The sequence below is a fragment of the Nannobrachium achirus genome (genome assembly GCF_963921795.1).
Source record: "Nannobrachium achirus genome assembly, chromosome: 19".
Lineage (NCBI taxonomy): Eukaryota > Metazoa > Chordata > Actinopteri > Myctophiformes > Myctophidae > Nannobrachium > Nannobrachium achirus.
In genome coordinates this window covers 51756549-51762785 of record NC_137826.1, presented here as the reverse complement: position 1 = coordinate 51762785, position 6237 = coordinate 51756549, and positions in this window count along the sequence as shown.

Below are 6237 nucleotides of genomic sequence, written 5' to 3'. Positions count from 1 at the left end.
GTTGTGGGTCCGTTTTTGGCCCGAGGAATGTTTTTCGTGCAAAAACAAATGCTTGCAATGGATTCAGAATCATGAAAGCCCACTAGTTAGACCCCCCCATGCTACTTAAAGATTTTTTTGTATAGTATAGTAAGCGACAGTTTTTAACATGTGTTTTGGATGACCCTAAGAATAATAAAAAACCCAGAATGATTACTATTGCAATTTCATTTTGGGTCATGCCCCTTTTTAGCTTAGATTGACTGGCCTAGAAAATTGGTCCTTGACCCAAAGATGGATCCCGACCTACAATTTGAGAAACAGTACAGAAACACTTTCTACTGTATTGCAAAAGTTAATGGAAAACTTGCCGCCTCTTATCACGCAACTCAATCATGTGTGCCAGCTTAAAATGAATGGATAACGCAAGTAAAACCGAAGCAAAACAACCGCTAAGCCTTTGGAATGTCTAAATATAGGCGGGGAACTGACAGAAGGCTTTATCAGCTTGTACACAACTCTCTTTTTTTTTCTTTCTCATATAACTCAGGGCAGTGTTTGTGCTTAAGCCTAAAGGCACAGTCACACGTGTGCTTTCAGACAGTCGTGGCAGTTTACCCGTTCACTTTCCTTATCAGAATCAGAATCGGTTTAATGTGTCACATCAGTCAGTTACAGGCGTAAAGCAGTGGGTGAAATTACTTTTATTTTATTTTTTTATTTTTTTGTGCACACTGCATCGTTTTGCAGTATTCCATGAGAAGAGTAAAGCAAAGGGAAAGACATAGCAAACAGGTTGAAATAGATACGTATACAGTATGTACATTATAAAAGGGCGAGGTCGCTTTTCGCCCCCAGGGCGTCTAACTGGTAATACTAGTAAGACACCTGAGGGTGAAATGCGACCTCATGGTGACTTGCGACCTCGAGGTCGCGCCAATTCTTGACTATCTGGCCAACCACAGCGTTTCTCTGACGATTCTAGTTGTTGTCATTCTGGGGGGAGTTTGTTCATGTTTTTGTGAGGGTATCAACCCTAGGAGACACGGGGAGAACATGCAAACTCCACACAGAAAGGCCCTATCGCTCACACCCTAGGTTGGGTTGGCGATAGGGCCTTTCTGTGTGGAGTTTGCCTAAACATGGAGATGTGGTACAGAAGGACTCATATATGGGCATAAAAAGTATGTCATGTGACATCACTTCCTGTACAGACAGTCAGACAGACAGACAGACAGACAGCCATTGACTCCGACCTAACAATGGCTACTGTCTATGACGGTAGTTCCATATGACATATTGGACTAGACTATCTCCATAATAGTGTTATCCACATCTCCATGTTAGGACTCATATATGGGCATAAAAAGTATGTCATGTGACATCACTTCCTGTACAGACAGTCAGCCATTGACTCCGGATTAACAATGGCTACTGTCTATGACGGTAGTCCCATATGACATATTGGACTAGACTATCTCCATACAGTATATAGTGTTATCCACATCTCCATGTTTAGGCCAAACAGATTCGCTCCATTTCTCCATGTATAGGTCCAAATGCCCAACGTTGAGCTTGACAACGAAACGTTCTTAACACAGCCGCCCCCATATAACCCTAACCCTAACCCTAACCCTAACCCTTTGATACATCGACTTAAAGTTGGATCCAGGCCTAATAACTTTATCTGGCCGCCCCGTTGCCACCTCCTTGTTACATTTTCTTTTCTCCAGGTGGATGGACATTCTTTCATGGACATCCTTTCATAGGTGACTCAGTCCATTGAGTTGGCCTAACAATGGCTACTGTCTATGACGGTAGTCCCATATGACATGATAGAATGGACTTTCTCCATATATAGTGTTCTCCACATCTCCATGTTTAGGCCAAACAGATTCGCTCCATTTCTCCATGTATAGGTCCAAATGCCCAACGTTGAGCTTGACAACGAAACGTTCTTAACACAGACGCCCCCATATTTACATATATATATATAAAAAGTATGTCATGTGACATCACTTCCTGTACAGACAGTCAGACAGACAGCCATTGACTCCAGCCTAACAATGGCTACTTTCTATGACGGTAGTCCCATATGACATGATGGACTGGACTATCTCCATATATAGTGTTATCCACATTTCGTGTAGCCGCCCTGTACAGGAAGTGATGTCACAACTCGCTGACATCACACTGACATCACAGAGGATACGGAAGGACACTCAAGCGACACGGTTCTTCAGAGTATATGCGACCTTCGGTCGCAATAATTTAGTTAGTAGGGATGTCCGATATTTTCCGATATACATTTTATGCTAATATCGGTCGATAATATCGGCCCGCTGATAATATCGGACATCCCTAATAGTTAGTGTATGCGGAAGCACATCATATATGTTATTTGGAACATCATATGCAGGTGTGTGTACATGTTAATTAAAAACATCAGCATTATAACGCAGGTGTGTACATGCTATTTTAAAATATTAGCTAAATATGTTGGTGGAGGAACAAAAAAAAGTAACAGCCGGTACAATAAATTTCCTTAAGGTTCTGTTTCAAAGATTCAATTGTGCAGAATGGAAAGGTAGAAAACAAGCAAACAAAACCACAAAAAAACACCTTATATGGGCGGTCTTCATGCCTTGTTGTTGTAAGGGGGAAAAAGGGGTGGCTTTGAAGCGTGTGAAGTCCAATGCATCGGAAGTGTGGGGTTCAACACATAAACTGTAAAAAAAAAATAATATGGACGGTGGAAAGCCATTGGTTTCTATGCTGCGCAAATGTAGCTTTTTTGGCCGTTGTATGGGTACCGCCATCATTGTAGAAATCAACGTTCATTGGTAGAAATGGTACCATCTCGAATGCTATTGGCTTCCAACGGTCACGTGCAACCACAGGGATACTGCCTTGAGCTTGCCAAAAATAAAGCACACAAAGAAGAATCATCACACGCCTATGATCACAAGCCCCTCCTACAGCATACCCTGCTATAACATCAAATATAACATAAATTGGACCATATTTTCACAAAACGCTTTTTAAACTAGCTACAAGAACTATAAAGTATGTATGACAATGTTTATTAAAGTTAGGGGGCATTGAATGGAATCCTATGGAGAACATGTTGCTTCTGGTGCCAGAACAGCGCAACTGGCGGCCAATCATAGGAACTTTCAGTTCCGTGTTTGCTTCATTTTAAATCGGGACTACTACACCCCTGGTTCAACATTGGTGAACTTCAACCCTCAACCTTTAAGAAGGTAACCTGACTACGCCAGATAATGGCAGCAGTGCGTATGCCTGGCTGCATACCGCTCTGATTACCATCATCTGGGCTCGTTCGGGAGGCTCGATGTAAGGGGCGGGCCATTTTTTCAAATTCTTTAGCAGGTGATTGGATGGGTCCGTCTCTCTATCACAGTCTGGGAGTGCCAACTCCAACCACTCATCCGCCTCCTGGGTTTCCACGTGGTCTGCAATCAGACTCTATTGGTTCAGAGCCGCTCAGAGCCCGCCCGTAGCTGCCACTGATTGGTCCGGCCCGGGGCTTTACGAGTGTGATCAACTCTCCGAGAGAGATCTCAGATGGTAAAATAGGGCGGTACGCACTACTGCCACCATCGGGCGCAAGTCAGGTTATTAAGAAGGGTGCCATCACACTGGGCACACATAAATATTCGCTAACCCGGCCCCTGCCCAGACCACCACAAGAAACTGTGTTATTCTGATTCCACAATAGATCAGATCAGACTGTTTTGTGTATTCCCTTCCCAGGTAGAACATCTATGGATATCTACACAATACAAAACGAAGTGTCCAGAACATTATCTAATAGCTATACAGTATATCTGGTTAGTTATTTTGTCAATAAAATTATACATTTCTAATAGTCACTATCAAGTGTCCTGTTCTTCCAAATATACAGTTCAAGGAGCAGTTCACCCATTTTCAACATCTTCGTATAGGCTAATTCAGTGGATCCCAACATTTTCGGGTCAAGACCCAAAAGAGACGTTTGTGGAAATAGCAGATACACAAGCACACAACGTGTCGCTTCGCGCACACTGTTGGTGTACTTTTACTATTGGTATTTTAAGTCTATTTTGATGCCGATACTTTTGTACTTTAACTCAAGTAACATCTTGAACACATGCCTTTTACTTGTAACAGAATATTTCTCTATTTCTACGTTGTGTGGTATTATTGTTTTAATTAAGTACTTCTTTCTCCACTAGTGTTATCTACCCGAGTATACCTATTGAATATGATTAGTTGTATTGCTTCTGATTCTGTGATAGACTCTGCCGTGCTGTTTTGACCATGGCATCACCTTTAGATCAAAGTCTCGGCTTGATTATGAGATTGAAAAAGTGGTTTAGGTCATTCATTCCTGGCTCAGGCTAATTGGCCTACATCAAATATTACTCACGAGGATCATTATTGCTCTTGATAAAGTTGTTAAAAATGATGACAGATTGTTATTCAACCTGCTTACAAAGGCAGCTAAAGATCAATGCATCTCAGAGGCTAAGCTTCAATTGAACTTTAAGTTTTACATCAAGCTTTTGGAAAATATCGCTTTTGATGAACTTGTTAAAGATGATGACATTATTATTCCCCCTGCCCGACAAAGGCGGTTCTTTCTAATGATCAATACATCACAGAGGCTCAGCATCAATTGAACTCTAAGCATTACATCATGCTTTGTAACAATAACCCATTCATCTGTTATGAAGACTCAGTGCCATGACCTCCTAGTAGAGGCCAAGGAGGCTCAATGGATCTCTGACAATGACTTACATTTTTAATTGGTGGAACGTCCTTTGTTGGCAAGTTAATTTTTTTATTTTACTATTTTACTTGCCTCCAAAAATACATAAAGAGCAGGGACTAGCAGAGAATGTTAGAGAGGCAGGGGCTGAAACTTCTAAAAGGGCCTTTTGGTGAAAATATCGAAAATATCGAAAATAGCAAACCTCCAAGCTCAACGCGTTGTGAGCTTGGAGGTCGGCTATTTTCGCTACTTGATACCTTGATACTAAACTAAGCATAATCAAGTGAATACTGGAGATGTCGTTTATGGCATGTATTTCCACACAGAGAGGGCAAGTCTTTCCACATAAGATGCCGCATTCAAGTTCAGCAGAGTTTGGACAAGGAAATGCACGGCACCAAGTGCCGCACTGCGAGCTTGTAGATCTGCTATTTTTGAAAAATCGTGAAAATTTGAATTTTGACCAGATTCTATAAGTGTCTTTTGAATCCTTCTAAGATGTTTTTGAAAAAACCTATGTTTCTATGTCAGCAATCTGGCCAGCCATCGTCAAATAAAAGGTCCTTTTCACTTAAATGGAGCTCAGTTAGTCTGTTCTTGAGAGACTACTATGTCAGTGGTTCTCAAACCTTTTCATGTGAAGGACCCCCAAAATGATATTTATTTGGCCACGGACCCCCATCTCAAAATATTTAGTTCCAGGGACCACCCAGAAGCAAAATTTGAGTTACAAACGTTCGCTTTGAAAATACATATATCCAAAGATTTGCACACATTTTCACAACTTTTTCAAAAATAGAAGATCTACAAGCTCGCAGCGCGGCACTCGGTGCCGCGCTGTGAGCTTGTATATCTGCTATTTTTCACTGGTTAATGCATTCAATAATTTTAGGCCTAAATGGGTTGAAGATATGATGTTTTAAAATATTATTTCTTGTCTCACTAACTCACGCTCTCATTGTTTAGTTGCCATGGAAGTGCATGGAGTCTCACTAATATCGATCATTACGAGGGTTCACAAACATGTTGTTTGTTGATGATTGTATTATTCAACTCATGGTGTCCCTGCTTTTCTCCTAATTATGCTGGTCTCTACTTGGGCTATATTGGGAGAAGATGTTAGTTTTAAACTCTGTTTTTCTTTTGCTATGGGTCAAGGTGGAGTCTGAAAAGGTGAGTGTTCAGTCCACGGCGAAAGCTAGCGAGTGAGTCCGTTGTTCTAAGTGCGACAGGAAGTTTATTCCATAGCTTGGGGCCCAGAAGGGCAAACTGTCTTGGACGAGTGGATTTCTGTCCTGGGGCCTTCAGCGAGGGTTCTGTCAGCATCCCAAAGCACTAACTTTCTCAATCTCACTAGTTCTAAGGTTTCATCTCGTAATTTCCATACAACAATATTCAGAAAGAGCCTCACGTAATACTCATTCTATCCACCTCATATGATTTATAACATTACTTTTGGCCAGTTCCAATGTCCTGTATCG